Here is a 23,328-nt window from a genome sequence, read left to right as displayed (position 1 = left end):
TTTACTAAAAAGCAAAATGAGAACCAAAACATTATCGTATCAGTAATATAGTAGAATGTGCCTAATTCTTAACATCCTCAGGTTCAGTGATGAGAATCCAATTCTTTTTTTTTTAACTGAAGTATAGTTGGATTGACAATATTAGGTTAGTTTCAGGTATACAGCATAGTTATTCAGCATTTTTGCAGATTATACTCCATTATAGGTTATTACAAGATAATAGGTATAATTCCCTATGGTTTACAGTATACTCTTGTTGCTTATCTATTTACCTACTATTACATACAGTAGTTTGTGCCTGTTACTCCCATACCCCTAATTTGTCGCTCCCCCCTTCCCTTCTCCCTTTGGTAACCACAAGTTTGTTTTCTATACCTGTGAGCCTGTTTCTGTTTTGCATATACATTCATTTGTGTTATTTTTTAGATTCCACATGTAAGTGATATCATTCAGTGTCTGTCTTTGTCTGACTTATTTCACTAAGCATTATTTCTCTAGGTCTGTCCAAATTGCTGCAAACAGTATATTTTATTCTTTTTTTATGGCTGAGTAATATTCCATTGTATATATATATACCATAGGTCTTAAGCCAATTAATTACCTGTTGATGAACACTGGGGTACATGTATCTTTTCGAATTGGTGTTTTCTTTTAACCGGATATATACCCAGGAGTGGAATTGCTGTATCTTACGCTGCCTCTATTTTTAGTTTTTTGAGCAATCTCCATTCTGTTTTCCATAGCAGCTGCACCAATTTACATTCCCACTAACAGTGTACGAGGGTCCCTTTTTCTTCACATCCCCTCCAACAATCGTTATGTGTAGACTTTTTGATGATAGTCAGAGAACACAGTTCTTCATTCTATAAATATTTACTGAGCACCTACTATGTTTAATCACCATGCCTAGTGTAAGGGATGCAAACAGTTTCCTATCCTCACGATGCTCATTCCCCTGGGGACCTCAGTGACTTCACTGAATCAGAGCCACAGAGAGAGGGCAGTTTTTAGACAATGTGCATAGAAAAAAGGCTTCCTGATCTTTGCAAAAGCAACAAAGAATTTTCTGTTACATATGGTTAGATTTTCAAACAATTAGTCTTACAGTCCCCATTTTCACCATAATTTTACATTGCCGTAATTCATTAGACCTTCAAGTTAGTAATATTATTGTGCTTTTCACTCTAATGACAGGATGGGATATTTGATTGTTTCTTTTTTTTCCCCTGCCCTCCTGAGATTCAGTTCACTGTGAAGGTGTTGTTGACACCGCTACCGTATTATGCCAAAAAGGTGGCTCAAATTAGGGTAACTTGGGAGGCTACTGCCTGTAAAACAAATGGGGAGCCACTGAAATGGCTACTTCTTGCTTGTCTATCATTCGAAACCTAACAAAGTCAGGGAAATGGGTCCCCGGAGCAGACCTCTGGGACCCATCCAGTTCTCACCAGCAATGTATGTTATGCAGTAATTATGCTACCGAGCTGTCTAGAATTCCTTACCTGCATGCAAATTAGGTCCTATGTGCTACAGCTGCTATTATGACAGTATTCAAACAAGAATTTGATAATGAAACTGTCCTCTTTATGGAAACACGGTTCAATTACTCTAATAACTCACTGCATGTACCCGCAACAGCTCACCAACTGAAGAGCCGAACCCCCCCTTGCATGCGGGACCCCGCATTTAACCCACCTCAACACCACTTTAAATAAGTAAAACAGCCAAGAGGGGAATCTCCAGGCTACCTTCTACAGACCTGACCTTTTCAGTGCTGTGAGGGGAGCGCTCTCTCAACTGCCCATACGAGCAATCAGGTGATTAAACAGTCCCACGATCCTCTAAAGGTTAAAAAATCAAATGGCCATCAAACCCACAGGTGTTCAGCCCTAGCATTTCCTGGGAATTGTAAAGGCCACCAGCAGGCAGAAGTGAGAAAGGAAAAAAAGGAATATCCGGTCCTTAATTCCAGGCCTGAAACACATGAATACAGGCAAGAATGCAGGTTTAAACCACTGACAGTGGCCATTGTATTTCAGGAAGGCTAACAGTCACACATTTTCTCTTCCTCTGGTATTTTCTTGATTTCTCAAACAGCAGTCCTAAATCATTGCTTTTAGGCTGAACCTGCAGAGAAAAAGTAACCACGCCTTGGTCACCCCAGCAGCCCTCTTCCAAGGAAGTCAAGTCCCAGCCAGCAGTCCCAGTATTTCCACAGCCGCTTGAGCTGGGGATGTTACCATGAAGACACTCAGCAACGTCTCACATCTACATATCTGCAATATTGTTTTCAAAGTCAATTAGATTTCAGAGAGATTATAAGTACCAACAGGCAAGTTCACAAAAAGTACAGAATATTGACCTTTACCTAAAGTTAATTTTATAGACTGCCTTTTTCGGTTGACTGAAAAGAATACCAAAAATTGAAGAGGACAATAAATTAATTCTAAACTACTTATTAATTCCTTCTTGCTCCACTTCTATCATTTACATCAGGAAGAACTGAAACACCTTGAAAAGTGTGACTTGAAACTTAGACTTTTTAAACTACCAGAAATACCACGTTTGCACTTCACTTTTATTCCACCTCAGTCAATAGAGATTCATTTAACGGTGCCAAATTCATCTGTTTCCTCAGGACTGACTTTTTTCCAAAGTGGTGCAATCATCATCAAACACGGAGCTGCTTTATGTAGCTGACGTCCTATGTCCATTCACTGACCAGACTCGATACATATGTCCCTGTGGGGTCAGGGGCCGGGGCCTGAGGTCACTGTGGATGAACACGGAGAGGGGAGTGTCTGTCCCCATGGAGTGGAGCACCTAAGGACCCTGGCACTCACAGAGACTGCACCTCTCTGTGTGAGATAGTGGGCAGGCTACAGAACACCTGCAACACAATTTCTGAACCTGTAACACAGAGAAAATGCCCCCCACCACAAAGAGCTATTTAAATTTGATAACCTAGTTAAACATTTCACACAGGGCCGAAAAAGAGAAAATACATACAGCAAATGTCAACTCACATTTCTTTTCCTTCTTCCCAAGGTAAAAATTCACCACTGTGCTGATACGTTACTTTCAGCTATTCAAAATATTGCCATTAATTAATGTCTAATTAGAATGTTTTCTGTTCTAAAAATAAAAAAGAAATCCTGGGATTTCTGTTCCCATTTTAAAAGTGAAAGGTTTTGAATACTTATTTTTACAGAGGTAAAAGAGAAAAAAACATACGATTCACCATTCAAACCGTTTTACACTGTATAAGTTTAGTGGCATTTAGAACATTCACAATGCTGTGCAACCATCATCATTATCTGGTTCCAAAACATTTTCATTACCTCACATGGAAACTCCATACCCATTAAGCATTCACTCCTACTCCCCTCCACCCCAGCTCCTGGTAACTACTATGGATTTGCCTGTCCTGAACATTTCATATAAATGGAACCATACAATATGAGGCCTTCTGTGTCTGGCTTCTTGCACTGAGCATAAAGTTTTCAAGGTTCATTTATACTGTAGCATGTGTCAGTACTTCATTCCTTTTCATGCCTGAATAATATTCTGTTATATGGATATATGACATTTTTATCTACTTATCAGTTGATGGACATCTGAGTTGTTTCCACCTTTTGGCTATTATGAAGAGTGTGCTGCCATGAACATTCATGTACAAGTTTTTTTTGTTTTTTTGTTTTTTTTTGGCTGTGCCGGCTCTTAGTTGCAGCATGTGGGATCTAGTTCCCTGACCAGGGTACGAACCTGGGCCCCCTGCACTGGGAGCGTGGAGTCCCAGCCACTGGACCACCAGGAAAGTCCCCATGTACAAGCTTTTGTTTGAACATCTGCTTTCAATATTTTGAGTATACACCTAGGAGTAGGTTTTAGATATTTTAAACATATATATACACACATATGAAACATATACATACATACATAAAACACAAAACATACATACATACATATACACACATATAACACACACGTAGATACAATTTATAGGTAGTTACACTAAACACACACATACACACAGCATGTAACTTCTGTAGTCATGCTTTCCTATACTTGTTCAGTTAAGGCCATTCCTGTTCCCTTTTCCATCATTAACTGAGTCTGACCAACTCCCACCTTCACATTTGTAATCTCTTAAATGACTTTATGTCTTCTCCATACCCACCTGCTTAAGTATTACCCTTAGATCTAGAAGAGTTCCTAGCTCGTATTAGTTGTTCCATAAATGTTTGCTGAATGAATGAATGAAGCAGTACCTTGCACAGAGCAAAGACAAAGGGAGCACCTGAAGGAAAATTACTCCATAATCAATATTCAAGGTTAAAATAAAGAAGGGTATACTTCAGTGCTCAGAGTGCTACCTTGAATTTCACTTTCTGAATACCTGTTACCAATTCACCCATGTTGTTGAATTAGGCAAGTGCTAGGACTGATCTTGATTTCTCCCTTCATCATAAAACTCCTCCAAATGGTATGGCACAGAGGTTAAAAATACAGGTTTGGAGACAGCCCACTGCTGCAATCTCTACTGGCCATGTTACTCTTTACAGTTCCCAGAAACTTCTATTTGCCCATCTAAGAAACAAGGACAATAATCCCCATGCCTTCGAGTTGCTGACAGAAGTGAATGACGTAATCCATGTGAAGTACTTAACTAAGTGCCCGACACACACAGTGCAATCGAGGGTACCTCTTACCATTAGTAAGTAGTTTCCAAGTCTAAGCTAAATCTCTCCTCTTACACTAAACCCTCTTAGGGCACACCAAAATCTCTGGGAAAATCAACTCTAACTGTTCCAATCCAGACCCATGGTTCTCCATCTAAATACTGATGAATCTCAAATTTACAGCTAGAGTTGCAGTCTGAACTCTGCAGACTTGCCTATTATCCAACTTGCCTATTACGTGAAATCTCCACTTAGATCTCTAAGACATCATCTCAGAATTAATACAGCGCATGCTTAAGAAATTATTATTGGAAGAAGCTGGGGGAAGGGTACACAAAACTCTCTGCTATGTTTGCAGCTTCATGTAAGTCAAACTATTTCCAAAGTAAAATTTATTAATAATCTTACTGAAATTAACATGGCCCAAACTAAACTACTACAGATTTGCTCTCCAGCCCCAAATCCCCCATCCATCTCAATAAAGGAACCACAGTGTACCCCATGGATGGGGGAAGCACTCAGGCATCATCCTCAGGTGGTAGAGAGCAGCGTTTAAGAGCAGATGTCCTAGGGCCAGATTGCCAGGCTTGAATCCTGGCTCCTCCAGCTTCCAGCCAAATGACCTTGGGCAAGTTACTTGACCTACCCATACTTCAGGGTTCTTATCTGTAAAATGAGAATAAATACCGTCTATAGCCCAGTTACTGCGAGGATTAAATAAGTGAGTCAATATACTAAAGGGTTTCAGTTGGTGCACAGTGCATTACAAGTTTTCAGTAAATAATTAGCTATTACTACTTTCCTTCTTTTACACCCACCTCCAACATGTACTCTAAACCTGACCTCTTCTGGCTCTTTCAACTGCCAACAGCACTAGTATAACCCACCACCACCATTAATTCCCATAAATCTGCAAATCCTCCTATCACACGTCTCTGTTCCTACAGAGGATTTGCAGATTTTTGGGAACTTGCCCTCCTACAGTTCATTTTCCATAGTAGTCAAACTGCACTTTCTAGAACCTAAATCCAATCATCTCACCTTCTACTCCAATGGTTTCCATTCAATGCTCCAATGGTTTCCCACTGAGAACAAAAAATTTTTTTAAGATCTTAGCAATAGCCTAATAGTCCTGTATGATCTCACTCCTGCTTCCCTGTCTAACCCCATCTGCCTCCATTCTCTTTCCACTAATTCCCAGCCACAGTGGCTTTGAACATGGCAAAGCTTTCGCGCTTGCTGTTTGTGGCAGGGATCACTACTTGAACTCCAACATTTGGAAAGAGAAAGACCAGAGTCTGAAACTGGCCCAAACCACGTGATGTGGGCAAGTGTCTCAATAACCATTCCAAGCCTCAGTTCCACGAAAGCTAAGGTGACAAGTAAATGAGACCAGGAAATAAGACCACAGTGCCTGCCATAAATGTCCACTGTGATGTCAGTGAGAACGATGACAATGACAGCAAGAGTGAGCCAGAATTGGAACCCAGATCTGATTGTCTCCGAAACTCAACCTCATTTCACTATTTCTTGTATAGTTTTTTCATTGCTGGTCACCAATCTAGACCATCGAAAGGAGCATTCAGCTCTGATTTTTAAGGTGCAGAAGCTGCAAAGCCTCTGGAGGATGAGTTTCTTCAACTCCATCACCATGGCAGGTAATTTGTGCAGCAGGAAGGACAGAGATTGAAGGGGAAATGCCAACTCTCCACATGGGGGACAAGGCAACATATGGCCCTGCAATTAGGGAGAAATTAAGACTGCCAAGGGCAAAAATAACCCTGGCAAAATCCAATACGGCTGGTAGGAGATGTCAGCCCAGGTCAGCTCCTTTTCAGGGATGTTCTTTTTTTTTTTTTTTTTTTTAATTTATTTATTTATTTTTGGCTGTGTTGGGTCTTCGTTTCTGTGCGAGGGCTTTCTCTAGTTGCGGTGAGCGGGGGCCACTCTTCATCGCGGTGCGCGGGCCTCTCACTATCGCGGCCTCTCTTGTTGGGGAGCACAGGCTCCAGACGCGCAGGCTCAGTAGTTGTGGCTCACGGGCCCAGTTGCTCCGTGGCATGTGGGATCCTCCCAGACCAGGGCTCGAACCCGTGTCCCCTGCATTGGCAGGCAGACTCCCAACCACTGCGCCACCAGGGAAGCCCTCAGGGATGTTCTTGATCCCCAAGAGATTTTACTGTCATTCCTGACCATGAATTTGAAAAGGAGTTGAAAGATGAAAAGGAAGACAGATGACAGTGGATATTTCTAAGGTCAGGTCATTAAAACAATTTTCCCCTTTCCTAAAAGCCTGGTGCATGAACAACTCTTCAAAGAGAAGATCTGCATCAAGAGAAGATCATTGTTAACTTGGAGGAAGCTTAACAACCTCACTTTCCTGTCCTGTAAAAAAAAAAAAAAAAAAAAAAAAAGGCAGGTGAACTAGATGAGATGCCTCCTCTCTTGCAGCTCTGACATATGCTTCTGGGTGCAGGAAATGCGCCAGAGATGGCAAAGGGAAGAGGAGGAAAGAAGCTGTAGACATTGATCCCACGAATCCCTAGGAGTGAAGTTCATGTTCAAAGAAAAAGGGCAGGGAATGTTGAAATAGGATCTGTAAGAATATACCTAATGTGTATTTCTATGAGTATACAGGTATGTTTCACACCAGGAAAATGAACATGGTAATATTTTAAATCCAGAAAGTAACCCAAATATTCAGTTTCTTTCTCTTTCAATGGAATGAAACTACCAATGACATGCAAAGACCATCATTCATTCAGCTGAAAGCTATTTGACTTCGAGGGATGATTCAAAGAAAAACAGAGAAGGGCTGTATTTGGCAAAGTGAACATTCATATTTCTTAAAATAGAGATCAGTTAGGTAATCTCTTTCTTAATTGTGACATCTCAATATTTTTTTCTTGGCAGCTTACACAAAATCACCCTTCAGGGCTACTTCTTTGGTTAAACAGCAGCTGAGGAAGCTGGCCTGGATTCAAGGACCATGTTTAATTAAAAAAAAAACAACAACCATAAAAGAACTAGATTCACACCCACTTGGTGAGATGCTCACACCATAAGGGGCACATGGAAACTGAAGACAAATGAAAAAGGCTGATTCATGCCTCAATTTCTGCTCACTCTGGGGCTTTTACCCACAGTGTTGAAAGGCAACTGGCATGGACTGTATTATTTATATGCTTTTCCTAATAGATTTTGATTTTGTTTTTTATATAGACTCACACTTCACTATTTATTATTATTATTTTTGTCTTAATCTTATCTCTCCTAACAAGCAATAAGTTCTGTGAAGGTAAAATTCATCTTTGTGTAATAACTCCTAGCACATTGTAAGTTCCTAACTTCTAGTACTTCCCACATAGGAGGTTCTCAGGAACCCTATACTGGATAATATGAATGGGGAAAAAATGATCTGCTAATGCAATACGATTTTTTTTAAAGACAACTGTGAAAATATTATTACATCTTATCCTTCCTAGGGATTTTTGCAAAAAGGGTGATGAGACTTCTGACTGGCCCCCATACAACAGTTATGAAGGTAAAATGCATAAGAAAGGATTCCAGGGTCTTTTCAAAGGAGACAATCCTTTTAATCGGTAGAGTCGAATTTGTATTGGAAATGTACTGTTTCGGTCTATCAAGTCTCCATTCCCCATTTTACTGCAGTCAGGTGTGTGACCCTGACCTAGCTATCAGTGTGGTCTATTCTCTAGCCAAAGTGTTCAGCAGTGGTCATATGACCCAAGTTAATCCAATTGGACTCAATCTCAGGACTCTGCTTGTAACCATTTAGAAAAAGAAACTCGCTTTTCAGGGAGGTTGCTAAGCTGCAAGGATGAGAGTCTACAGATGCGAGGAACAATGCCATTCCCACCAGAGATGAGCCTGTGAATTCAACCAACGCAGCACAGAACAGAGCTGAGACAGGGCAGATTCATGACAACAACCTTTGGGTACCTGGATCCAGCCATGCCTGAAGGCAGATATATCTTTGGATTTTTCATTAGATAAGCCAATTAATTCTCTTTTCTGTTTAAATCAGTATTAACTTCAGATTCTGACTATGGTAATGGAAAAGAGTTCTAAGTGAAACATGGGTGTTACTGAGGATTAGCACAGGTTTGGAACACTTAGATCCTTCACAATATAATCCAACCAACTTTCTTTAACCTCATCTGCCATCATCCACCATTCACTCCATGCATTTCAATGTCAGATGCCCTCCTCTATCGACTGCTCATGAAAAGACCATGCACATTTATGCCAGCATGTCTTTGCTCATGATATTATCTCTGCTTACAAGATCCTTCCTCCTTTCTTTGTCTGGAAAACTACTGATACTACAAAGCCCATTTTTCTGTGGTAACCATCTTCAACACTCACAAGCTGAAACAACCACTCCCTTCTCTGTGCTCCCTCTGCATTTTGCCTATGATACGGCATCTTATGGCTTGCCACACTGGACTACTGTTATATGTTCCTTTATCTCTCCTCCTGCTCAACAGTCCATATTCAAGAAAGTAAACTTATTCACTTTTATCTCCTCACAGTTCAATGTTCAATAAATAATTGTGAGAAGGAGAAAGGAAGGAAAGGAGGGCAGGGAAAAGGATGTTTTCTGAACAAGAGTCTTGAGGACCTGCAGACATCTTGGAATAAAAGCAAAAATCAGGAGCTCAGTATTAGATTCACGTATTTCCAAAATAACCTTCCCATCTTTCTCCTTACACTGAAGAATCACTAGAAACAATCACTGTTAAACTAGTAGTCAAATTAGGATTCCATGTTCTCACCAAAGCTCTTGAAAAGCATATGTTTAAAGAGACAGAGAATGGGAACTTCCCTGGTGGCACAGTGGTGAAGAATCCGCCTGCCAATGCAGGGGACACGGGTTCGAGCCCTGGTCTGGGAAGATCCCACATGCCGTGGAGCAACTAAGCTCGTGCACCACAACTACTGAGCCTGCGCTCTGGAGCCGGCAAGTCACAACTACTGAGCCCACATGCAGCAACGACTGAAGCCCATGCGCCTAGAGCCCGTGCTCCGCAACAAGAAAAGCCACCGCAGTGAGAAGCCCATGCAATGAAGAGGAGCCCCCGCTCGCCGCAACTAGAGAAAGCCCGTGTGCAACAACGAAGACCCAACGCAGCCAAAAATAAATTAATTTTTTTAAAAAAGAGGCAGAGGATGAAGTTAATGAAGTTAAACGTAATCACAATTCTGAATCTACCTCTGCCATTTCCCATCGCATGCAGGTTGAAGCATAAGAATAAAACCAGAGGGCAGAATTACGGGTTTCAGGAAAGCAATGGCCTCAAGGCCACCAAACTCTCAATATAGTCAACAAACTGCCTTAGCTAAGAATAATCCTTAAACTAGGATAGACTCAACAGGAAATTGCTAGGCCAGACTGAAAAGTACACGTCACACTTTTAGTGCAGTGCGACACTGGTCTCTCTCCCTCTCTCATCCAAAAATACTTGTCTTGTGTTAAACATTTTCTGAAAGAAATACACACATCCAGAAATCTCCTACAGGTAGATTCATCCCAAGTTAGGCTGGGTTTAACTGTAAAATTACCAAACCTCTTTGAAATCTGGAGAAGAAAATACTAGGGCTATCAAGAGAAGTATGTAATTGAGCTGAAAAATTAATTACAGCCTCAGTGTAATTCTCTTCAATTGGTAAGATCCACTAGACACTGCCCTATCATCTAAGTCTCACTGAGCAAGATTCATGTCAGAACCCGATGGACATGAAGAGCAGCAGCCAGAGCCAGAGCAGCCACTTTCTCTCCACTTGGTCCTCAGTATTTTTCTTTTGTGAAACAAGACACACACACCAACTCCCGTCCAACAGAAAAGTCTCTCCCACCCACTACTGCCAAGGGGCCATCTGAAATGGATATCCCCATTCTCTGGGGAACAAGAACATCTCCAGAGAACAAAAACAACAACCAAAAAAGACTTCTGTGTCCTTTTAACCTGTGCCCGCATTTGTGATCGTGGGCCAAAGCATATGTGCTCAATAACGGGGATGTAAGGAAACATATGTTAAGTAACTCACTACAGCACAACTCGGATCAAAAGCAGAGCAAACCTTGCCATGCTATTCCTAGACACAAAGGGAGCTGGCTTCCTTAGTACTTTATCAGCTTGTGTACAACTAGTTAGCATATGAAGAGAGACCCGAGCCTGTACCCACTTTCTGGAAACAAAAGCAGTCTGTCATCAATATAAATAGTTTACATACCAATGGTTTCTAATTAACCTTTCACCGGTGGTTTTGACCACAAGGGCTTTTTCCTTCTGAGAGCCTCAGGAACCAGAGAAGGACTAACTCTAGACTCTTAGCCTTGGGTTTTTAAAGGTCTTTCAAGTCTGGATATGAGTACAGCTCTACTACTTAGGAGCCATGTGAATTTAGGCCAGTAACTTAACCTCTCTTGCTCCGCCATATACTTAAAAAAGGCATAATAGCTCTCTCATAAGAGCAGTGGGAAATAGATTAAATAACGTATAGAAAGTGCTTGTCACCAAGATGTGCTCAAAGGGAGAGTCATAAAGCACACACAGTGACAACTAGTAGACGTTCAGTAACATCTAAGGTATGATGAATATTCTAGATCACCAATCACAACCAAAAAATAGGAGAGTCTTCTTAATTTATACTTGCTTTCCTAGACCACTCTACCCCCAAAGAACTACAAATCCCTTTACAGTAGTCCCTCCTTATCCAAGGAGGATACCTTTCAACACCCTCAGTGGATGCCTAAAACTGCAGAAAGTACAGGACCCTATATATACTATGTTTTTCTTAAATCATACATACCTATGATAAAGTTTAACTTATAAATTAGACAAAGTAAGAGATTAACAACAATAGCTAGTTAAAAAGTAGAACAATTATAATAATATACTGTAATAAGCATTACATGAATGTGGTCTCTCTCAAAATATCTTACTGTACAAATTTAACACCTTTTCCATCTTAACTAAGCGCTTATGAGCTGTGGCCATAACTTTTACAGCATGAGGTGTGACATGCATTTCTTTTTCATTCTTCACAATTTCATGGATAGAAGATTTGCTCTTCCTGTAGATCTTAGCAACCTCAGCATAGTATTTTTTTTCTTTCCTCGTGAAGTCGAGAACTTTCACCTTTTCCCTTAAAGGAAGCACTTTACGGCTTCTCTTGGGCAGATCCGAACTGCCAGCATCACTCCTCTTGTGCTTTGGGGCCATTATTGAGTAAAATATGGGTCACTTGAACACAAGCAGTGTGATACCAGGACAGCCAATCTGATAATCGAGATGGCTACTAAGGGACCAATGGGCAGGACACACTGGACAAAGAGATGATTCACGTCCAGGTGGGCCAGAGCAGGACGGCCTGAGATTTCATCATGCAACTCAGAACGGTGCACAATTTAAAACTTTTGAATTGTTTACTTCTGGAATTTTCCATTTAACATTTCTGGACCGCAGCTGACGTCAGGTAACTGAAACCGAGGAAAGTGCAGTTTAGTAAGGGAAGGACTTACTGTGTTTAATCTCCTCACCCTGCTTTATTATTTTGCATCAAAACATGTATCACTCCCTGGCATTTTGCGTTTATTGGGGGTTTATTTTCTGTATCTACACTCCATAATGCAAGGTTGGTTGAGCTCACCGCTATACCCCCGGTACTCATAATATTACCTCAAAAAATGAGGTAAAAACATTATCTCAAAAAATGTAAGAGTTATAAATTTTATATATTTGTTCCGCGGAGAAGGATATATTTGATTAAAAGGATTTTTAATATTGCAGGTTGCTTTAAGTCTGAAACAGGATTATCATCTACTTAGGCAACAGAGATACACTGGACAGCACATTTTATAGTGCTGCCTGCTAGGCACTGAGGAAGCGCTAATGATTATCCAGATGCTGCCCTTAAAGAGATTTTAGAAGAATTCAGCTCCTACACACTGGGGCACATCAATTCCTCCTTCACTGGGAAGTGCCCCTCTCCCTCCTCCCACATGGCAAAAGCAAAGGCAGCCACGTTGGTCAAACATAACAACCAGTCTGTGGGGAGAGGGACAGAGGAAGCAGAAGCTCAGAGCGGCAGCAGGGATGAAAGAGGACTTCAGGGCTCCCCATGGTGCCGCCAGCCCCGATTCCCAACTGTTACCACATCTCTGGGCAGCACAAGAACCAACAATTCTGGGGGGAAAATAATTAGGCAACAGATATCAAGAATTTCTTTAAAGTACACACCTTCCTACGGAAGACTATCCTAAAGAAATAAACAGAAATCTGAACATACATTAAAACATGAAGATGTCTCTCCTAGCTAGTTAAAAAAGAAAAACTGATGATTTTACTTAGGACAATGAACGAGCAACTGTCTAGTGCCATATGACAAGATACTATTTAACAATAAAAAATATGTAATTGGGGAAAATCAGATTCACATAAGGAAATTTTCATGATATGTTAAATGAAAAACAGCAGGATACCAAACTACATAGATAGAATAATCCCAATTATCCAAGTTGTGTGTGTGTGTGCACATAAATCTATATTCACATATGTATGTGTATATATATGTATATATACACAGAGAGAGAAAGAGAGGGAGGGAGAGAGTACTTATTTATATGGAGAGAAAGCTGTAGAAGTAGATGTAGAAATATACAGAGGAAATATAGCTGAGTGTTCACAAAGATTATTCCTGGCTTATGAAATTAATAAGAATCTTTCTTTCATTCTTGATACCTTTGTGTACTTTTCAGATTCTCTATAACGAGTAATTACTTTTTTACGGACAAAATGCTGTACTTTCTTCCAAATATTACTCAAACACCTGTGAAATGTTCTTCTGTTTGTAAACAGCTCAATAGCAAATGCTTCCAAGGCCACCAGAAACATAATTATAGTTGAACCAGTGGTTTATTACTCATTGCAACAGGAAGAATGCACACTATGGAGACGGGGGCGGGGCGGGGGAGAGGCCGTTCACGAAGAAGGTGAAGAAGGTGTGGCCAAGGGCTTTCAGTCATGAGTCACCTGGGCATGAGTCAGGTGACTTCGGGTGATCTGAGGGAAGGTTGAAGGAAGCAAGGCTTCCTTCCAAACTGGATGCTGTTAAAAAGTGGAGACAGTTCTCTGTTTGCATATTCAAATAAATCCTATCCAGAATGCTACATCTGTAACTGCACAAATCAAGAAGCAGCGATGAGTCATATTAATCAGGAGGAGAGGACGTATGGTCATTTTTGTGGTCTGGACAATTTTTACGTTTTTCTCCGTGCTAAGACATGATTATGAGTGGTCTCGTCCTGATCCATCATGAAGGCCTCGCTGACGGTAGCAGGCCAGCTCCCGAATGTCAAGGAATAGATATGCTGTTAAAAATATCGAGGAAAAGGCAGTGTGATGAGTGTTATCTTGGATAACAAGCACAATGCAAACTTGATGGGGTTATTTCGTAAATTAAGTAATACGTGTGAGTGTGCCATATACATATTAATATACTGCTAACATCTTCACCTTCATTGTCACCTGTATCAATCTCTTGTAAGACATAAGAATCAGTATTCTTTTAGAAGGCAGCAACAGAAACTCGTGCGTTAGTTTTAGTCTACCAAGGTGGTTAAGGATGGTAGAAATTAAGACCCAAATCTTTGAAATGGATACACACTAAAAATTCAGAAACAACTTTTAAATATCTGTTTCTTCCCAACTCTAACGTCTCTCTTTAAAAATCCATAAGAAAGAAAAAAGTGTAACACCTATCCCCAAATACAGTAAAAAAACAACTTAAGGACTGAAGAAAAAAGTGGGCAAAGGTGAAACAGCATAAGGCATAATGTGGGCAACAAACGTTCAATGGTTCAGCCAAAACAAAAGAAAACAATGAGAGAAAGCAAGTACCACATACTATTAACATCTGGGGCTATAAACAATATTAAAAAGATAAAGAACTCTTGATGGTTTCTTCCTGTATTCTCATGGGTCACCTTGCACTTTGGACACCACCTCCCTAAAGATCTACTTAAGTGGTCAGAATTCTGGAAGTACATGTAAGGTGCTTCTCAAAGACTAGGAATTACCTGTCTGGAAGCAAAAATTGCTTAATTTGAGACTTGCCCTTATTGCTATGAAATTATAAATTCTTACGTGACTCATACTTTAGATACCTATTCATTAGAAAATAATCTATGGAGTTCCTGAGAGGGACCATGGTCTGTATAAGGCATGGAGGTCCACAAAGCTTTCTCTAATGGAGAAAAGAAGGGTCTTCGCATGAGCAACCTCCTAGGCAGGACAATGCACCGCTTACTATATAGGGGTTCCATTCAGAAGGCATCCCTCAAAAACAGTCCATGCATATCATCTTATCAAAGGGTTGCAGGTATTTCAATAAGGCAAAGAAATTAAATAGCCTACAGTAAAGGGGTAACAGAAGGGTGAGTTACACAGAATAAAAATTAAGACCAAACTCAGGGAAAGCAGGTCCTCTCAATTTTTTTGTTTTTAACTAGTACATAGACATAATGGGGTAGGGTTAAAAAAACAAAAAAACAAAAAACAACCAACCAGCAAACACAAAAACTCCCTCCTACCCCCAGCCCTTCAGTTCCTCCCCAGAGACAACCATTGTTTTCTATACACATGCACACAAACCTATATTCACTCATTTAAAAACACACATGGCAATGCACTATAAACACTGCTCAGTACCTTGCTTCGTCTCACTGAACAATATTCACTCATTCATTCAATGATTTACTAAGTAACTATTATTCAGCAAGCGCTGTTCTAGGAGGTGCTAGAGATTAGATCAAAATAGACGAAATTTTTGAACTCATGGAATTGATACTGCAATGGTCCATTCTATATCAGCATATAAACCACACCTCATTCTTTCAATGGGGTATATTCACCCACTGTAAGTATATGCTACAATTTCTTTAACCAGCTCCTTATTGATGGGCTTTTAGGTCATTCTCCAGTTAACACATTCTTTTTTATAAATGTTGATCTTACAGCATCCTCTTCATTTATAAACAAATATTTGGGCTAAACTCTAAACAGCTGTTTAGAACATGTTAATCTATGTCAACACTGTATTTTGAAGTTTCATTCACTGAGTTCTTTTCATTTAACCAACATCTATAAAACCACATGGGAGAAGATATTCTTCTAGAATTGTTTAACTAAGTTCAGATTCCAGTTGATTATTTATAACAGTTTAGCAGAATATGTTACAGTTTTTCAGAGCTTACTAAGAAAGCAAATGTCATCATCAATCCATTTTTTCCCCCATGCAACTGTTAGGCGTGGCGCTAATTATTCCAGCTGGTTTTCAGACAGCTTTAAAATTAACTTTGAAGCTTCCCTAACCCTTAAAAGTCAGTGACTGCTTTGCCAAGAGAAACAGAGCTCTTACTGAACAAGGCAGAATTCACTCAGTCCTTGTAATTTCAAAAGTGGATGTTCTAGGCTGTGTGGTGTGTGCATGTGGTGTGTGTGCGTGTGCGCACACACCTGGAGAGGGTCTATGATGCACTGCAGTCCAAGGAGTAATTGCTGAACCACACTAATCCAGGAACGACAAAACAAAAGCAAACCCAATACAGGAACCTGCACTGATTTACAAACAACAACAACACCAACCAGACCAAACCAAACCAAACAACAAACCCCGACCGCAACATTTCTTGAGCACTATGTACGCTGGCCCTGTGCTAACGGTTTTAAGTACGTCTCTCATTCGGTTGCAGAACAACCCACTTTACACATGTGAAAACAGAGGCTTAGAGAGAGGTTCAAGTATTTTGCCTAGTTTATTCAGCCCCTAAGTGACAGGGCTGAACATAAAAACAGACAACCTCGGCTTTAAAATCTGTAACTGGTTATGACACTGTGCTCTTGCAACTACAAAATACATCTAATAACTGTTTATAAATTATGTGCTAGGCATTTTAAATTACTGTACAACATACCACGTAGGATTGATAAAGGTTAACTCACAAATTCTATAAATGTTGAATCCAAGATTCAAACCTAATCTACCTGACTTTACAGTTAGTCTTCTTTTATCCACCTCGTGGTACCTCAGAATGATGACGCCACGCAGAGGTTTTTACTGCCCACCTTCGCAAAGAGGCAGAGTTAAGGGCAGGAGCTCTGGACTAATACTGCCTAGATTCAACCCCCAGCACGGTCATCTAGTTACTGTGGACACGGGACAAATTAATCTCTCGATGTGTCTGTTTATTAACTAGAGATTCTTGGTAGCTGTACGTATCAAAGAGGATAATACATGTGAAGGGCTGAGAACAGGTCTGGTCAATGCTTAGATTCTCTCTCTAGACAGCTCACTGCTGTGGTGACACTGCCTATATTCATTCTATAATAGACCTGCAATCACATATGTTCTATCCCACATATAAACCAGCACAAGACTACCTCAGGGTGCAGCCTGGGGTTGAAACACACCACACGTTGCAGAAAAAGCCAACTCTGAAACTTCATTATTAGGAGAAAATTAAGGACAACATTCAGCTGAGATGTCACTGGAGTCATTGAGGAACTCCCAAACTCCCATCCAAGAGCTCCTCAAGCAAAGGTCTCTAATAACCACCCAACCCTGCTGAGAATTCACAGCTCACTGCTGTGGATCTGCTTTTGGCTGGAGGAAGAAACTTGGCAGACAGGCTTGATTGCCGAGAGTTGCATTTCCTGTGAGTGGGCAGCGAAGCCATGGAAACTAGAGCCACGGGGTGTCTGGGGGCATCCCAGGTGACACGGAGCCCTCACAGCTTCAGAGCGACCTTTTACCCACAGATGAAGAATCCCAGTAGGGGAGGAGAGGGGCACTTGACAGACAGCAAGCCAAGGAGGTCTGGGATGCCTCAGCATCCCTCTTTCTGTGTTGGGGACCTCCAGCGGCTCAGGGTTTGGGGAGAAAGACGGCTCTACAATGGGGCTCCGCACAAAAGGACCTCCTCCTTTTCAGACCCTCTCCATTTTCTCCAGCTGAGCCCAGTTTTATGCAAACAACACTCTAAAAGAAGCTCAAAATACAGGCTCCTGGAGAGGCTGGGGAAGGAGAACAGGGCGGGGGACCCGACAGTTCATTAAGTGGCAGCAGGCCAGTGAAGTGGGGACGGCGGGAACGGCTGGCGGCGGGGGTGGGGCGCACCCCGGGTTTTACCCCACTGGAGGCAAAGTAAAGCATCCTCCAGCGGGGCCCTGCCCTAAGCAGCGCGAGCCTGGAGCAGGCCGGCCGCTCTCGTCCCCTTCCACCTGTCCCCATGCCGCAGCCAAGGCTGTCCCCGCGGGCAGGCCTTGCCGCTCAGCTGTGCCGGCGGATACGCTCGCCCAGAAAACATGGCTGAGCGTCCGCGATGAGCGCGCGACGCGGAAGCCTTTTAGGGAGGGATGCGCCAGGCGCCCGGCCTGGCGGCTGGGAGAGGTCGGAGGTGGGGAATTTGAATGCCTGAGCTGGAGGCAAGTGCAGCGTGTTCCAGCCGCTCCCTGGCGCGGCTCCTTCCTGCCTCCCTCCCTCCCCTTTTCCTTCCTTCCCTTTCCTCCTCCTTTCCTTCTTCCAGGCTTCCCTTCTTCCTCATCCCTGCCCAGCCTCCTTCCTGCCACCCTGACTCCAGCCCCTCCCCTCCTCCTACTGTCACCTCCAAACCCAAGGACAAAACCCGCCCGCCCGCGGTTACCTGCGGGCCCCCAGGTCCGCCTCGGTCACGGCCGGAGCCCAGGAGCGCACTCAGCCGCCTCCTGCCTCATCCCCGCGCATCTGAGCGGCCCCGGCGGCAGCTGCTCCTTTTATGGGGCCCGCAGGCAGAAGCACTGCCAGGGCGTCCCCAGCCCGCTCGCCTGGGCGGCAGCGGCGTCAATGCCAGCTATTCACACTCAGGGGCCGCTGCTGGGTCCCAGGGGAGTGGCGGCCTCCCGCCCGCCCCCATCCACAGGGCCTGGGTGGCAGTAGGGGATAAACAGGGCTTTCTCGGTACCCAGCGTGGGAGGGGAGGTCACGTGGTCTTGGCCCAGGGTAGCCAAGGAAACGTGGGCCCACTAAGTGTTGCAACCTTGGAAATGGATGTAGAGAAGCGGGTCCAACAGGAGAGTCGGATTTGCTGTAAAATACAGCAGGACTAAAGCAAAGGGGAACCTCCCATCATTATCACCTTCATCATCATTATTTTATTTATAATAACTGTTATTAAATAGCACCTGCCCTTGTACTAATGACTATTATGAGCCAAAAATATTCTTTACTGGTGCAGACCATTTTGAAAGTACTGTGCTGGTGTTCCAGCCCAGCACAGTGACACTTTGGTTAATACAAATCATCTCTTCACTCTTCTGGAAACCTAGATAGGCCCCAATCCTTAGAAAAAAAAAGCTAAACACCTTAGCTTAGCATTCAAGGTCCCTTAAAAAAAACCCTCTCCTTAAAAGGACCCTCCTCTCCAGCCCCAAAGCTGATCCATCTCACCATCATGCAACCCTTTGTCTTCACTCTGAAAGATGAAAAGGATGAGGCTCAGAAAGGTTAAGTTACAGCCAAAGGTCACTCAGCTAAGTGCTTGGAGCAATGTCTCAGGTCAGTCCAAGTTCACAAAGTCCCAGATCTTGGTCTCCCCATGCTACTGCCTTTTGTAAACTTTTAAGGTCAAGAGGCATGCCTTTTGAACTTCAGAAGATACTTCACCTCTTCTATGGCAAGGATAAAACCTGAAAAAGGTGAACTCCCTGGGCCAAGAAAAACAAAATCCCGGAGAGCCCCCTTTGAACCTGTCACCTCAGCTCAGCTCTTCCTTTTGATTTATATAGAGTTTTAGTTCTAATTTCAGGTGGAGCATGGCAGTCGTAAGTGGGGCATTCATGGGAAATAATCAATTTGACAACATTGGGGTTAGCCCCCAGCATGTGCACATCACTGCCTGGGACAGCAAATCATCTCCCAAGGAGGAAGCCCAAAAGCAATTATTTGAAACACTTTACGTAATGTTAAAATGGTGCTTCCCCATGAATTATAGAAGCAGAGGACAATGAAATCCACACCCAGGGTCTGAAGCAGGCCTCCCCTCAAAGGTGTGGAAATGCATTAGCCAAAGAGTAACACATCACATTTACGTTTGTGTCTTTTTTTTTTTTTTTAAGCAGCCACAGTAGAAGGATTTGACATGAGGGGTTTCCCAGAGCAAAGCTAGCACAGTTTCCCTAGCGGAGCTCATCAGAAGACTAGATAAGCCTGATTGTGACAGGATGCAGTAAAGGAATGTCTAAATTAGTAACTCCAAAAAGGTAGGGGGGGTGGAGGTGGTTGAGATCCTTCTGTTGAAGTGAAAGTGATTTTCAGTTTCAAATAATTATATTAGGTCATTCAGTGTGTGGAATGGAATGCCTGGAGTACACAGCGTTCCCGCTGAGAGGGTTCTCAAAGGATGAGTGTTAGGAGGCAGAAAGCCTGTAATCAGAAGCCCTGAAGCACCCACCTCTTCATGAAGAAGGCTGGAGGACAGCCCGCCCAGGTAATAGGGCCGTGTGTGTGTGTGTGTGTGTGTGTGTGTGTGTGTGTGTGTGTCCTCTGTCCCTATTTCCCAGCATCACCATCTAATTACCATATAATGCCAAGGCTTATAAGCTTCCAGGGGGTGGGAAAAGAAGAATTAAAAGCAAAGGGAAACAAAAAAGCCACTTGACAGGACTCTAAAAAAATGTGATGTAGAGAAAGATATTTGAACCCACATCCAAAAGCAGCTCATCTCACATGGGGGCGGGAGAGTGGCTTAGCCTTTGAAGAAGCCAGCAAAATTCCTATCCACTCTCAGATTCTGAGCTACATGACTTCTCATTTCATTTGCACCCATGGTGAACCTTCTTAGAAGCCCTCTCAGTGCTGCCAGTAAATGCCACTGGGAACAAGAAAATGAGGACTTGGTGATGATGTCACCGTCCTTTTGTCTATCTCCACTCACATATATGAAAATGGGCTTCTTTTGAGCCAATCTAGCCTTTCTTGGGCCCTGATCCTCTGAATTACTTACTTTAGGAAGGGTCTGTGAAAACTGAAATTTGCATTTGTCTGTAGGGGGTAGTTTGGCAAATCCAAATTAATTCTGTAGCCACTGCTGAACCTTCTGCGTATCTCAAGGAGATGCACGTGCTACGCCTTGGTAAGGCTTAGGAGATGAATTTTAGGTTTTGTGTGATATACCAATTTCTGTTTCCTGTTCACAGATGGTAAGTGTAAAATTTCTCAGGGGAACGAAATTACATCCCATACAACTTGGGGTTTTCGTTCATCTGTCCAGGGCTATAATACAACTCAGGTAGGTTTAGTCCCCACCTCAAACAGAAAGAGCTGTTCTTGATACTCAGTTGAAAAAGAAAAGATGACACTGTATATTTCACTCTATTGTATTATCAACATTCTGTCTCAAACAATAATACTGGTTGGGTTTTTTTTTTGGAACCCCTCGAAATGGATGGAAAAATTAAGTCTGATCTAATCTCTCTCAGCTCTGCATGGTATAACAATATTAAGTCATACATTTGGAGTCTGAGTAACTGGAGGCAATTTCTGCAATCAAATTCAAATGGCCACCCAGAACTTATTTTCTCTGTGGTAGGTATGCGTCTTGTCCAACATTTTGGTGGTTGCTGTTTATTTGTTTAAGTGCAAACATCACGGCCCTAACCTCAAACAGAAGTAATTCAGTTTTGCTTTGAACTTTTTTGTCTTAAAATATGATATCCTTTCATTTTTATTTATTCAACACGTATTTTTTGAGCACTTACTATGTGTTGCATTGTTCTGAGCATTGGAGATGCAACGGTGAACAGACAAAAAGCCCTGCCTTCGTGTGATTGTATTCCGGTACCAGAATAGACTCCTAACATCAATACTGCAAATGTTTGCAGAGCTGACCCACAGTTAATAACGCTAATCATGGCGTAATAATATAACAGGAGATTCTAATTACTGAGTAAGCCTAGAAAGCTTTTCCTCGGTTTTAGGATATGCTATGTATTTTTTCTATTGACTTACTAACTGGTTTTTAATATGAATAAGGCTACAAAGTGACAGGGATGATCACTGTTTAGACTTTAACCTTTGGAGCCTACCTGTCATGGGTGGATATCCCCAGTCTACACTTGGCTTTGTGACCTTGAGCAAGGTACTCAGTGCTGCTAATTCTCAGTTTCCCCATTTGTATTTTTTAATGGGGACAATAAGAATACGTCTCTTGAGGTAATGTTGTGAACTTAAATGAGATAATATAGGCAAGTCATTTGGCCTAAATCAGTGTTTCTCAACCTATTTTTAACCCCATTATTGATCCCACCAGTAAGCTTTTTTAGATTTCTTTTCCCCTAATCAAACCCCCTTCCCAGTGAAATTTTAAAACCACAGATATCCTGCATGACTGTTTAGGTAGGCATATCTGTACTTACACATAAAAAGAATAAGTTTTTTTCACTCCCCAAAGAACCAGTGTTTTTCCCCCTTAGGGGTGATATTGCTCCCCACCGAAAAGACCTGGCCTAGAGTCTGGCACAGTGCTTGCTAAATCTTAGCCAGTATAATAGTCATAATAAAAAATAAAATAAAATAAACATAAAACCCTATGTCCCCAGATTAGAGAAGGGCATAAACTCTGATAAAAAGATAAGAAGAAGCCCATTGGCTCTGATACCCAGGAAGCCAAAGCCCAAATCCAAGAGTGCTGCAGGCAGAACCTGGAGGCTGGAGGTGAGCCCGAATCAAGAAGATCTTATTGCTGATGAGAAGAAGGCAAGATGCAGAGCAGCAGGGCAGCTGGACAAGGAGTGATTACAACTCTTAACTAGTCAGCTCAGGCTACCCTACCCATCACCTACACACGCAGACAAGAACCAAGACAACACCAAAGTGCTCCAGGATACACATGTTTGCACAGAGGTTTTGCCTTCCTGAAAACTCCTTTTTCTACCTTTGTGTCCATCCAAGTCTCATTCCTCCAAGCCCACCCAAAGCCCCACTTCCTTCATGATGTCTTTTCTGGTACAAAGTCTTTTCCAGCTCTCAGTCATCACACAAATCTAAGTTGAAGGACATTCTAGAGAATAAATGATCACAACTTTTTTTCAGAAGTGTCAAAGTCATGAAAGACCAGGCATAGCTGAGGAACTGCCCCAGATTGGAGGGGACATGACAACTAAATATAATGTGGGATCCTAGATTGGATCCTGAAACGGAAAACAAGACTTTAGTGGGAAAAAAATAGTGAAATCCAAATAGTCCTTAGTTAGTAGTACTGTGCCAATGTTAATTTCCTGGTTTTGATCATTGTACACAGTTATGTATGACGTTAACATTAGGTGAAGCTGGTTAGAGGATATATGGGAACACTTCATACCATTTCTGCAAGTTTTCTCCAAGTCTAAATGATTTCGAAATAATGAGTTTAAAAAAGAGGGGGATTTCTTCATTCGTTCTTTCAACAAATGTGTCCAGAAGCTTGGGACTCAGCAATGAACCAGAAAAGACAAAAATTCCTAACATCATGGATATTATTATATTTTAGGGATTTCACTCTTCCTGAGAATAGCTATGGGGCAATACCTATGGGCCTAATCTTGTC

At 42.0% G+C, this 23,328-nt stretch overlaps 1 protein-coding gene across 25 annotated transcripts in view; it reads right to left on the bottom strand.

The window, feature by feature from the left end:
• MAGI1 (membrane associated guanylate kinase, WW and PDZ domain containing 1) overlaps positions 1-23,328 on the bottom strand; it is a 612,719-nt gene that overhangs the window by 167,013 nt on the left and 422,378 nt on the right. The window lies entirely within an intron of this gene.

Source organism: Balaenoptera borealis (genome assembly GCF_965194805.1).
Source record: "Balaenoptera borealis genome assembly, chromosome: 12".
In the NCBI taxonomy this organism is placed as follows: domain Eukaryota; kingdom Metazoa; phylum Chordata; class Mammalia; order Artiodactyla; family Balaenopteridae; genus Balaenoptera; species Balaenoptera borealis.
Note: the sequence above shows the minus strand (reverse complement) of the source record. Positions and strands in the feature narration are given on the sequence as shown.